Source organism: Convolutriloba macropyga, chromosome 9, assembly GCF_964194025.1.
Source record: "Convolutriloba macropyga chromosome 9, txConMacr16.3, whole genome shotgun sequence".
Classification (NCBI taxonomy): Eukaryota; Metazoa; Xenacoelomorpha; order Acoela; family Convolutidae; genus Convolutriloba; species Convolutriloba macropyga.
In genome coordinates this window covers 34,304,957-34,317,741 of record NC_134476.1, presented here as the reverse complement: position 1 = coordinate 34,317,741, position 12,785 = coordinate 34,304,957, and the positions used below count along the sequence as shown (strand labels likewise).

General features: G+C 37.2%; 2 protein-coding genes and 9 non-coding genes across 11 annotated transcripts in view; 2 read left to right on the top strand and 9 right to left on the bottom strand.

The window, feature by feature from the left end:
• The window catches only part of LOC142346191 (uncharacterized), a 332,292-nt gene that overhangs the window by 103,879 nt on the left and 215,628 nt on the right, over positions 1-12,785 (top strand). The window lies entirely within an intron of this gene.
• LOC142345352 (ribosome assembly protein METTL17, mitochondrial-like) overlaps positions 1-12,785 on the top strand; it is a 225,150-nt gene that overhangs the window by 91,406 nt on the left and 120,959 nt on the right. The window lies entirely within an intron of this gene.
• Trnad-guc (transfer RNA aspartic acid (anticodon GUC)) lies at positions 595-666 on the bottom strand. The gene has a single exon. It is a non-coding gene; the product is annotated as a tRNA-Asp (tRNA).
• Trnad-guc (transfer RNA aspartic acid (anticodon GUC)) lies at positions 1,718-1,789 on the bottom strand. Its single transcript has one exon. It is a non-coding gene; the product is annotated as a tRNA-Asp (tRNA).
• On the bottom strand, positions 2,327-2,398 carry Trnad-guc (transfer RNA aspartic acid (anticodon GUC)). Its single transcript has one exon. It is a non-coding gene; the product is annotated as a tRNA-Asp (tRNA).
• On the bottom strand, positions 3,452-3,523 carry Trnad-guc (transfer RNA aspartic acid (anticodon GUC)). Its single transcript has one exon. It is a non-coding gene; the product is annotated as a tRNA-Asp (tRNA).
• Trnad-guc (transfer RNA aspartic acid (anticodon GUC)) lies at positions 4,575-4,646 on the bottom strand. Its single transcript has one exon. It is a non-coding gene; the product is annotated as a tRNA-Asp (tRNA).
• On the bottom strand, positions 8,531-8,604 carry Trnay-gua (transfer RNA tyrosine (anticodon GUA)). Its single transcript has one exon. It is a non-coding gene; the product is annotated as a tRNA-Tyr (tRNA).
• On the bottom strand, positions 9,278-9,351 carry Trnad-guc (transfer RNA aspartic acid (anticodon GUC)). The gene has a single exon. It is a non-coding gene; the product is annotated as a tRNA-Asp (tRNA).
• Positions 9,651-9,724, bottom strand: Trnad-guc (transfer RNA aspartic acid (anticodon GUC)). The gene has a single exon. It is a non-coding gene; the product is annotated as a tRNA-Asp (tRNA).
• Positions 11,136-11,209, bottom strand: Trnay-gua (transfer RNA tyrosine (anticodon GUA)). Its single transcript has one exon. It is a non-coding gene; the product is annotated as a tRNA-Tyr (tRNA).

Below are 12,785 nucleotides of genomic sequence, written 5' to 3'. Positions count from 1 at the left end.
ATGTTTTTTTCTTTACAGGTTTTTGTTTTGAGTTTTGTCGCTGCAATTGAGTATTGAGTCGATTAGTGAGTTTTTGCGTCTCCTCTAATAAGATTTTCAACGTGTTGTTTTCGTTGTTTTTTTGTTTGTCTAAATTGTCCTTTTTTTGAGCTTAAGATTTTAGTTCTTTTAGTTCTTTGAAAGTGGACCTGATCCGATTTAGCGAAGTTCATCAAAAATTTTCTCTCTGTCGGGGTATCAAACCGCGGTCTCCAGGGTGACAGTCTGCGATACTCACCACTTTACTACCAGAGATGGTATCTGCAATTTTTATCTCCAAATTGTCTCAAGAAGAATGCTTTTATGGCAATTATTTTCATTTTGATCGCCAAGCGATGAACCATGTTTTTCCTTTACAGGTGTTTGTTTTGAGTTTTGTTGCTGCGATTCAGTAATGAGTCGATTAGTGAGCATTTTGCGTCTCCTTTAATAAGCTTTTCAACGTGGTGTTTTTGTTGTTTTTTATTTGTCTAGGTTGTTCTTGTTTTAGGGCTTAAGATTTTAGTTCTTTGTAAGCGAACCAGATCCGATTTAGCGAATTTCATCAAAAAAGTTCTCTCTGTCGGGGAATCGAACCCCGGTCTCCAGAGTGACAGTCTGGGATACTTGCCACTATACTAACAGAGATGGTATCTTCAGTTCTTATCTCCAAAGGGTCTCAAGCAGAATGCTTTTACGGCAAATATTTTCACTTTGTTCGCCAAGACCCGAATTATGATTTTTCATTACAGATAATTGTTTTCGGTTTTATTGCTGCAATTGAGTAATGAGTCGATTAGTGAGCATTTTGCGTCTTCTGTATTAAGGTTTTCAACGTGTTGTTTTCGTTGTTTTTTTATTTGTCTAAATTGTCCTTTTTTTGAGCTTAAGATTTTAGTTCTTTGTAAGTGGACCTGATCCGATTTAGCGAAGTTCATCAAAAATTTTCTCTCTGTCGTGGTATGAAACCGCGGTCTCCAGGGTGACAGTCTGCGATACTCACCACTTTACTACCAGAGATGGTATCTGCAATTTTTATCTCCAAATTGTCTCAAGAAGAATGCTTTTATGGCAATTATTTTAATTTTGATCGCCAAGCGATGAACCATGTTTTTTCTTTACAGGTTTTTGTTTTGAGTTTTGTCGCTGCAATTGAGTATTGAGTCGATTAGTGAGTTTTTGCGTCTCCTCTAATAAGATTTTCAACGTGTTGTTTTCGTTGTTTTTTTGTTTGTCTAAATTGTCCTTTTTTTGAGCTTAAGATTTTAGTTCTTTTAGTTCTTTGAAAGTGGACCTGATCCGATTTAGCGAAGTTCATCAAAAATTTTCTCTCTGTCGGGGTATCAAACCGCGGTCTCCAGGGTGACAGTCTGCGATACTCACCACTTTACTACCAGAGATGGTATCTGCAATTTTTATCTCCAAATTGTCTCAAGAAGAATGCTTTTATGGCAATTATTTTCATTTTGATCGCCAAGCGATGAACCATGTTTTTCCTTTACAGGTGTTTGTTTTGAGTTTTGTTGCTGCAATTGAGTAATGAGTCGATTAGTGAGCATTTTGCGTCTCCTTTAATAAGCTTTTCAACGTGGTGTTTTTATTGTTTTTTATTTGTCTAGATTGTTCCTGTTTTAGGGCTTAAGATTTTAGTTCTTTATAAGCGAACAGATCCGATTTAGCGAATTTCATCAAAAAAGTTCTCTCTGTCGGTGAATCGAACCCCGGTCTCCAGAGTGACAGTCTGGGATACTCACCACTATACTAACAGAGATGCTATCTTCAATTCTTATCTCCAAAGTGTCTCAAGAAGAATGCTTTTACGGCAAATATTTTCACTTTGTTCGCCAAGGGCCGAATTATGATTTTTCATTACAGATATTTGTTTTCGGTTTTATTGCTGCAATTGAGTAATGAGTCGATTAGTGAGCATTTTGCGTCTTCTGTAATAAGGTTTTCAACGTGTTTTTTTGTTGTTCAGTCTGCGATACTCACCACTTTACTACCAGAGATGGTATCTGCAATTTTTATCTCCAAATTGTCTCAAGAAGAATGCTTTTATGGCAATTATTTTCATTTTGATCGCCAAGCGATGAACCATGTTTTTCCTTTACAGGTGTTTGTTTTGAGTTTTGTTGCTGCAATTGAGTAATGAGTCGATTAGTGAGCATTTTGCGTCTCCTTTAATAAGCTTTTCAACGTGGTGTTTTTATTGTTTTTTATTTGTCTAGATTGTTCCTGTTTTAGGGCTTAAGATTTTAGTTCTTTATAAGCGAACAGATCCGATTTAGCGAATTTCATCAAAAAAGTTCTCTCTGTCGGTGAATCGAACCCCGGTCTCCAGAGTGACAGTCTGGGATACTCACCACTATACTAACAGAGATGCTATCTTCAATTCTTATCTCCAAAGTGTCTCAAGAAGAATGCTTTTACGGCAAATATTTTCACTTTGTTCGCCAAGGGCCGAATTATGATTTTTCATTACAGATATTTGTTTTCGGTTTTATTGCTGCAATTGAGTAATGAGTCGATTAGTGAGCATTTTGCGTCTTCTGTATTAAGGTTTTCAACGTGTTGTTTTCGTTGTTTTTTTATTTGTCTAAATTGTCCTTTTTTTGAGCTTAAGATTTTAGTTCTTTGTAAGTGGACCTGATCCGATTTAGCGAAGCTCATCAAAAATTTTCTCTCTGTCGGGGTATGAAACCGCGGTCTCCAGGGTGACAGTCTGCGATACTCACCACTTTACTACCAGAGATGGTATCTGCAATTTTTATCTCCAAATTGTCTCAAGAAGAATGCTTTTATGGCAATTATTTTCATTTTGATCGCCAAGCGATGAACCATGTTTTTTTCTTTACAGGTTTTTGTTTTGAGTTTTGTCGCTGCAATTGAGTATTGAGTCGATTAGTGAGTTTTTGCGTCTCCTCTAATAAGATTTTCAACGTGTTGTTTTCGTTGTTTTTTTGTTTGTCTAAATTGTCCTTTTTTTGAGCTTAAGATTTTAGTTCTTTTAGTTCTTTGAAAGTGGACCTGATCCGATTTAGCGAAGTTCATCAAAAATTTTCTCTCTGTCGGGGTATCAAACCGCGGTCTCCAGGGTGACAGTCTGCGATACTCACCACTTTACTACCAGAGATGGTATCTGCAATTTTTATCTCCAAATTGTCTCAAGAAGAATGCTTTTATGGCAATTATTTTCATTTTGATCGCCAAGCGATGAACCATGTTTTTCCTTTACAGGTGTTTGTTTTGAGTTTTGTTGCTGCGATTCAGTAATGAGTCGATTAGTGAGCATTTTGCGTCTCCTTTAATAAGCTTTTCAACGTGGTGTTTTTGTTGTTTTTTATTTGTCTAGGTTGTTCTTGTTTTAGGGCTTAAGATTTTAGTTCTTTGTAAGCGAACCAGATCCGATTTAGCGAATTTCATCAAAAAAGTTCTCTCTGTCGGGGAATCGAACCCCGGTCTCCAGAGTGACAGTCTGGGATACTTGCCACTATACTAACAGAGATGGTATCTTCAGTTCTTATCTCCAAAGGGTCTCAAGCAGAATGCTTTTACGGCAAATATTTTCACTTTGTTCGCCAAGACCCGAATTATGATTTTTCATTACAGATAATTGTTTTCGGTTTTATTGCTGCAATTGAGTAATGAGTCGATTAGTGAGCATTTTGCGTCTTCTGTATTAAGGTTTTCAACGTGTTGTTTTCGTTGTTTTTTTATTTGTCTAAATTGTCCTTTTTTTGAGCTTAAGATTTTAGTTCTTTGTAAGTGGACCTGATCCGATTTAGCGAAGTTCATCAAAAATTTTCTCTCTGTCGTGGTATGAAACCGCGGTCTCCAGGGTGACAGTCTGCGATACTCACCACTTTACTACCAGAGATGGTATCTGCAATTTTTATCTCCAAATTGTCTCAAGAAGAATGCTTTTATGGCAATTATTTTAATTTTGATCGCCAAGCGATGAACCATGTTTTTTCTTTACAGGTTTTTGTTTTGAGTTTTGTCGCTGCAATTGAGTATTGAGTCGATTAGTGAGTTTTTGCGTCTCCTCTAATAAGATTTTCAACGTGTTGTTTTCGTTGTTTTTTTGTTTGTCTAAATTGTCCTTTTTTTGAGCTTAAGATTTTAGTTCTTTTAGTTCTTTGAAAGTGGACCTGATCCGATTTAGCGAAGTTCATCAAAAATTTTCTCTCTGTCGGGGTATCAAACCGCGGTCTCCAGGGTGACAGTCTGCGATACTCACCACTTTACTACCAGAGATGGTATCTGCAATTTTTATCTCCAAATTGTCTCAAGAAGAATGCTTTTATGGCAATTATTTTCATTTTGATCGCCAAGCGATGAACCATGTTTTTCCTTTACAGGTGTTTGTTTTGAGTTTTGTTGCTGCAATTGAGTAATGAGTCGATTAGTGAGCATTTTGCGTCTCCTTTAATAAGCTTTTCAACGTGGTGTTTTTATTGTTTTTTATTTGTCTAGATTGTTCCTGTTTTAGGGCTTAAGATTTTAGTTCTTTATAAGCGAACAGATCCGATTTAGCGAATTTCATCAAAAAAGTTCTCTCTGTCGGTGAATCGAACCCCGGTCTCCAGAGTGACAGTCTGGGATACTCACCACTATACTAACAGAGATGCTATCTTCAATTCTTATCTCCAAAGTGTCTCAAGAAGAATGCTTTTACGGCAAATATTTTCACTTTGTTCGCCAAGGGCCGAATTATGATTTTTCATTACAGATATTTGTTTTCGGTTTTATTGCTGCAATTGAGTAATGAGTCGATTAGTGAGCATTTTGCGTCTTCTGTAATAAGGTTTTCAACGTGTTTTTTTGTTGTTCAGTCTGCGATACTCACCATTTTACTACCAGAGATCGTATCTGCAATTTTTATCGCCAAATTGTCTCAAGAAGAAGAATGCTTTTATGGCAATTATTTTCATTTTGATCGCCAAGCGCCGAACCATGTTTTTCCTTTACAGGTATTTGTTTTGAGTTTTGTTGCTGGAAATGAGTAATGAGTCGATTAGTGAGCATTTTGCGTCTCCTCTAATAAGGTTTTCAACGTGTTGTTTTCGTTGTTTATTATTTGTCTAAATTGTCCTTTTTTGAGCGTAAGATTTTAGTTCTTTGTAAGTGGACCTGATCCGATTTAGCGAAGTTCATCAAAAATTTTCTCTCTGTCGGGGTGTCAAACCGCGGTCTCCAGGGTGAGAGTCTGCGATACTCACCACTTTACTACCAGAGATCGTATCTGCAATTTTTACCGCCAAATTTTCTCTGAAGAAGAAGAATGCTTTTATGGCAATTATTTTCATTTTGATCGCCAAGCGCCGAACCATGTTTTTCCTTTACAGGTATTTGTTTTGAGTTTTGTTGCTGGAAATGAGTAATGAGTCGATTAGTGAGCATTTTGCGTCTCCTCTAATAAGGTTTTCAACGTGTTGTTTTCGTTGTTTTTTATTTGTCTAAATTGTCCTTTTTTTGAGCTTAAGATTTTAGTTCTTTGTAAGTGGACCTGATCCGATTTAGCGAAGTTCATCAAAAATTTTCTCTCTGTCGGGTGTCAAACCGCGGTCTCCAGGGTGACAGTCTGCGATACTCACCACTTTACTACCAGAGATCGTATCTGCAATTTTTATCGCCAAATTGTCTCAAGAAGAAGAATGCTTTTATGGCAATTATTTTCATTTTGATCGCCAAGCGCCGAACCATGTTTTTCCTTTACAGGTATTTGTTTTGAGTTTTGTTGCTGCAATTGGGTAATGAGTCGATTAGTGAGCATTTTGCGTCTCCTTTAATAAGCTTTTCAACGTGGTGTTTTCGTTGTTTTTTATTTGTCTAAATTGTCCTTTTTTTGAGCGTAAGATTTTAGTTCTTTGTAAGTGGACCTGATCCGATTTAGCGGGATACTCACCACTATACTAACAGAGATGCTATCTTCAATTCTTATCTCCAAAGTGTCTCAAGAAGAATGCTTCTACGGCAAATATTTTCACTTTGTTCGCCAAGGGCCGAATTATGATTTTTCATTACAGATATTTGTTTTCGGTTTTATTGCTGCAATTGAGTAATGAGTCGATTAGTGAGCATTTTGCGTCTTCTGTAATAAGGTTTTCAACGTGTTTTTTCGTTGTTCAGTCTGCGATACTCACCACTTTACTACCAGAGATCGTATCTGCAATTTTTATCGCCAAATTGTCTCAAGAAGAAGAATGCTTTTATGGCAATTATTTTCATTTTGATCGCCAAGCGCCGAACCATGTTTTTCCTTTACAGGTATTTGTTTTGAGTTTTGTTGCTGGAAATGAGTAATGAGTCGATTAGTGAGCATTTTGCGTCTCCTCTAATAAGGTTTTCAACGTGTTGTTTTCGTTGTTTTTTATGTGTCTCGATTGCCCCTTTTTTGAGCTTAAGATTTTAGTTCTTTGTAAGTGGACCTGATCCGATTTAGCGAAGTTCATCAAAAATTTTCTCTCTGTCGGGGTGTCAAACCGCGGTCTCCAGGGTGAGAGTCTGCGATACTCACCACTTTACTACCAGAGATCGTATCTGCAATTTTTACCGCCAAATTTTCTCTGAAGAAGAAGAATGCTTTTATGGCAATTATTTTCATTTTGATCGCCAAGCGCCGAACCATGTTTTTCCTTTACAGGTATTTGTTTTGAGTTTTGTTGCTGGAAATGAGTAATGAGTCGATTAGTGAGCATTTTGCGTCTCCTCTAATAAGGTTTTCAACGTGTTGTTTTCGTTGTTTTTTATTTGTCTAAATTGTCCTTTTTTTGAGCTTAAGATTTTAGTTCTTTGTAAGTGGACCTGATCCGATTTAGCGAAGTTCATCAAAAATTTTCTCTCTGTCGGGTGTCAAACCGCGGTCTCCAGGGTGACAGTCTGCGATACTCACCACTTTACTACCAGAGATCGTATCTGCAATTTTTATCGCCAAATTGTCTCAAGAAGAAGAATGCTTTTATGGCAATTATTTTCATTTTGATCGCCAAGCGCCGAACCATGTTTTTCCTTTACAGGTATTTGTTTTGAGTTTTGTTGCTGCAATTGGGTAATGAGTCGATTAGTGAGCATTTTGCGTCTCCTTTAATAAGCTTTTCAACGTGGTGTTTTCGTTGTTTTTTATTTGTCTAAATTGTCCTTTTTTTGAGCGTAAGATTTTAGTTCTTTGTAAGTGGACCTGATCCGATTTAGCGGGATACTCACCACTATACTAACAGAGATGCTATCTTCAATTCTTATCTCCAAAGTGTCTCAAGAAGAATGCTTCTACGGCAAATATTTTCACTTTGTTCGCCAAGGGCCGAATTATGATTTTTCATTACAGATATTTGTTTTCGGTTTTATTGCTGCAATTGAGTAATGAGTCGATTAGTGAGCATTTTGCGTCTTCTGTAATAAGGTTTTCAACGTGTTTTTTCGTTGTTCAGTCTGCGATACTCACCACTTTACTACCAGAGATCGTATCTGCAATTTTTATCGCCAAATTGTCTCAAGAAGAAGAATGCTTTTATGGCAATTATTTTCATTTTGATCGCCAAGCGCCGAACCATGTTTTTCCTTTACAGGTATTTGTTTTGAGTTTTGTTGCTGGAAATGAGTAATGAGTCGATTAGTGAGCATTTTGCGTCTCCTCTAATAAGGTTTTCAACGTGTTGTTTTCGTTGTTTTTTATTTGTCTAAATTGTCCTTTTTTTGAGCGTAAGATTTTAGTTCTTTGTAAGTGGACCTGATCCGATTTAGCGAAGTTCATCAAAAATTTTCTCTCTGTCGGGGTGTCAAACCGCGGTCTCCAGGGTGAGAGTCTGCGATACTCACCACTTTACTACCAGAGATCGTATCTGCAATTTTTATCGCCAAATTTTCTCTGAAGAAGAAGAATGCTTTTATGGCAATTAATTTCATTTTGATCGCCAAGCGCCGAACCATGTTTTTCCTTTACAGGTATTTGTTTTGAGTTTTGTTGCTGGAAATGAGTAATGAGTCGATTAGTGAGCATTTTGCGTCTCCTCTAATAAGGTTTTCAACGTGTTGTTTTCGTTGTTTTTTATTTGTCTAAATTGTCCTTTTTTTGAGCTTAAGATTTTAGTTCTTTGTAAGTGGACCTGATCCGATTTAGCGAAGTTCATCAAAAATTTTCTCTCTGTCGGGGTGTCAAACCGCGGTCTCCAGGGTGACAGTCTGCGATACTCACCACTTTACTACCAGAGATCGTATCTGCAATTTTTATCGCCAAATTGTCTCAAGAAGAAGAATGCTTTTATGGCAATTATTTTCATTTTGATCGCCAAGCGCCGAACCATGTTTTTCCTTTACAGGTATTTGTTTTGAGTTTTGTTGCTGCAATTGAGTAATGAGTCGATTAGTGAGCATTTTGCGTCTCCTTTAATAAGCTTTTCAACGTGGTGTTTTTGTTGTTTTTTATTTGTCTAGATTGCCCCTTTTTTTGAGCTTAAGATTTTAGTTCTTTGTAAGCGAACCAGATCCGATTTAGCGAATTTCATCAAAAAAATTCTCTCAGTCGGGGAATCGAACCCCGGTCTCCAGAGTTACAGTCTGGGATACTCACCACTATACTAACCTAGATGGTATCTGCTATTCTTATCTTTAAAGTGACTCCAGAAGTATGGATTTATAGCAAATTTTTTCACTTCGTTCGCCAACAGCCGAAGTATGTTTTTCCATCACAGATTTTGGTTTTGAGTTTTGTTGCTTCAATTGAGTAATGAGTCGATTAGTGACCATTTTGCGTCTTCTGTAAAAAGGTTTTCAACGTGTTGTTTTCGTTGTTTTTTATTTGTCTCGATTGCCCCTTTTTAGAGCTTAAGATTTTAGTTCTTTGCAAGTGAACCAGATCCGATTTAGCGAAGTTCATCAAAAATTTTCTCTCTGTCGGGGTATCAAACCGCGGTCTCCAGGGTAACAGTCTGCGATACTCACCACTTTACTACCAGAGATCGTATCTGCAATTTTTATCGCCAAATTGTCTCAAGAAGAAGAATGCTTTTTTGGCAATTATTTTCATTTTGAGCGCCAAGCGCCTAACCATGTTTTTCCTTTACAGGTATTTGTTTTGAGTTTTGTTGCTGCAATTGAGTAATGAGTCGATTAGTGAATATTTTGCGTCTCCTTTAATAAGTTTTTCAACGTGGTGTGTTTGTTGTTTTTTTATTTGTCTAGATTGCCCCTGTTTTAGGGCTTAACATTTTAGTTCTTTGTAAGCGAGCCAGATCCGATTTAGCGAATTTCATCGAAAAAGTTCTCTCAGTCGGGGAATCGAACCCCGGTCTCCAGAGTGACAGTCTGGGATACTCACCACTATACTAACCTAGATGGTATCTGCTATTCTTATCTCCAAAGTGACTCCAGAAGAATGATTTTATGGCAAATATTTTCACTTTGTTCGCCAAGAGCCGAATTATGATTTTTCATTACAGATATTTGTTTTCGGTTTTATTGCTGGAATTGAGTAATGAGTCGATTAGTGAGCGTTTTGCGTCTCCTTTAATAAGCTTTTCAACGTGGTGTGTTTGTTGTTTTTTTATTTGTCTAGATTGCCCCTGTTTTAGGGCTTAAGATTTTAGTTCTTTGTAAGCGAACCAGATCCGATTTAGCGAATTTCATCAAAAAACTTCTCTCAGTCGGGGAATCGAACCCCGGTCTCCAGAGTGACAGTCTGGGATACTCACCACTATACTAACCTAGATGGTATGTGCTATTCTTATCTCCAAAGTGTCTCAAGAAGAATGCTTTTATGGCAATTATTTTCATTTTGTTCGTCAAGCGCCGAACCATGTTTTTTCTTTACAGGTTTTTGTTTTGAGTTTTGTCGTGGCAATTGAGTATTGAGTCGATTAGTGAGTTTTTGCGTCTCCTCTAATAAGTTTTTCAACGTGGTGTTTTTGTTGTTTTTTATTTGTCTAAATTGTCCCTTTTTTGAGCTTAATATTTTAGTTCTTTGTAAGCGGACCTGATCCGATTTAGCGAAGTTCATCAAAATTTTCTCTCTGTCGGTGTATCAGACCGCAGTCTCCAGGGTGAAAGTCTGCGATACTCACCACTTTACTACCAGAAATGGTATCTGCAATTTTTATCTCCAAATTGTCGCAAGAAGAATGCTTTTATTGCAATTATTTTCATTTTAATCCGCAAGCGCCGAACCATGTTTTTCCTTTACAGGTATTTGTTTTGAGTTTTGTTGCTGCAATTGAGTAATGAGTCGATTAGTGAGCATTTTGCGTCTCCTTTAATAAGCTTTTCAACGTGGTGTTTTTGTTGTTTTTTATTTGTCTAGATTGCCCCTTTTTTTGAGCTTAAGATTTTAGTTCTTTGTAAGCGAACCAGATCCGATTTAGCGAATTTCAACAAAAAGTTCTCTCTGTCGGGTAATCGAACCCCGGTCTCCAGAGTGACAGTCTGGGATACTCAACACTATACTACCTAGATGGTATCTGCTATTCTTATCTCCAAAGTGACTCCAGAGGTATGGTTTTATAGCAAATTTTTTCACTTCGTTCGCCAACAGCCGAAGTATGTTTTTCCATCACAGATCTTGGTTTTGAGTTTTGTTGCTTCAATTGAGTAATGAGTCGATTAGTGACCATTTTGCGTCTTCTGTAAAAAGGTTTTCAACGTGTTGTTTTCGTTGTTTTTTATGTGTCTCGATTGCCCCTTTTTTGAGCTTAAGATTTTAGTTCTTTGTAAGTGGACCTGATCCGATTTAGCGAAGTTCATCAAAAATTTTCTCTCTGTCGGGGTGTCAAACCGCGGTCTCCAGGGTGACAGTCTGCGATACTCACCACTTTACTACCAGAGATCGTATCTGCAATTTTTATCGCCAAATTGTCTCAAGAAGAAGAATGCTTTTATGGCAATTATTTTCATTTTGATCGCCAAGCGCCGAACCATGTTTTTCCTTTACAGGTATTTGTTTTGAGTTTTGTTGCTGGAATTGAGTAATGAGTCGATTAGTGAGCATTTTGCGTCTCCTTTAATAAGCTTTTCAACGTGGTGTGTTTGTTGTTTTTTATTTGTCTAGAGTGCCCCTGTTTTAGGGCTTAAGATTTTAGTTCTTTGTAAGCGAACCAGATCCGATTTAGCGAATTTCATCAAAAAAATTCTCTCAGTCGGGGAATCGAACCCCGGTCTCCAGAGTTACAGTCTGGGATACTCACCACTATACTAACCTAGATGGTATCTGCTATTCTTATCTCCAAAGTGACTCCAGAAGAATGATTTTATGGCAAATATTTTCACTTTGTTCGCCAAGAGCCGAATTATGATTTTTCATTACAGATATTTGTTTTCGGTTTTATTGCTGGAATTGAATAATGAGTCGATTAGTGAGCATTTTGCGTCTCCTTTAATAAGCTTGCCAATGTGGTGTGTTTGTTGTTTTTTTATTCGTCTAGATTGCCCCTGTTTTAGGGCTTAAGATTTTAGTTCTTTGTAAGCGAACCAGATCCGATTTAGCGAATTTCATCAAAAAAGTTCTGTCAGTCGGGGAATCGAACCCCGGTCTGCAGTGTGACAGTCTGGGATACTCACCACTATACTAACCTAGATGGTATCTGCTATTCTTATCTCCAAAGTGTCTCAAGAAGAATGCTTTTATGGCAATTATTTTCATTTTGTTCGCCAAGCGCCGAACCATGTTTTTCCTTTACAGGTTTTTGTTTTGAGTTTTGTTGCTGCAATTGAGTCGATTAGTGAGTTTTTTGCGTCTCCTCTAATAAGTTTTTCAACGTGGTGTTTTTGTTTTTTTTTGTCTAAATTGTTCCTTTTTTCGAGCTTAAGATTTTAGTTCTTTGTAAACGAACCAGATCCGATTTAGCGAATTTCATCAAAAAAAGTTCTCTCTGTCGGGGAATCGAACCCCGGTCTTTAGAGTGACAGTCTGGGATACTCAGCAGTACAATAACAGAGATTGTATCTGCTAATCTTATCTCCAAAGTGACTCCAGAGGAATGATTTTATGGCAATTATTTTCAATTTGTTCGCCAAGAGGCGAATTATGATTTTTCATTACAGATCTTTGGTTTTCGGTTTTATTGCTGCAATTGAGTAATGATTCGATTAGTGAGCATTTTGCGTCTTCTGTAATAAGGTTTTCAACGTGTTGTTTTCGTTGTTTTTATTTGTCTAAATTGACCCTTTTTTGAGCTTAAGATTTTAGTTCTTTGTAAGCGAACCAGATCCGATTTAGCGAATTTCATCAAAAAATTTCTCTGTCGGGGAATCGAACCCCGGTCTCCAGAGTGACAGTCTGGGATACTCACCAAAATACTAACCTAGATGGTATCTGCTATTCTTATCTCCAAAACGACTCCAGAAGAATGATTTTATGGCAATTATTTTCAATTTGTTCGCCAAGAGCCGAATTATGATTTTTCATTACAGATATTTGTTTTCGGTTTTATTGCTGCAATTGAGTAATGAGTCGATTAGTGAGCATTTTGCGTCTTTTGTAATAAGGTTTTCAACGTGTTGTTTTCGTTGTTTTTTATTTGTCTAAATTGTCCCTTTTTTTGAGCTTAAGATTTTAGTTCTTCGTAAGCGGACCTGATCCGACTTAGCGAAGTTCATCAAAACTTTCTCTCTGTCGGGGTATCAAACCGCGGTCTCCAGGGTGACAGTCTGCGATACTCACCACTTTACTACCAGAGATGGTATCTGCAATTTTTATCTCCAAATTGTCTCAAGAAGAATGCTTTTATGTCAATTATTTTCATTTTGATCGCCAAGCGCCCAACCATGTTTTTCCTTCA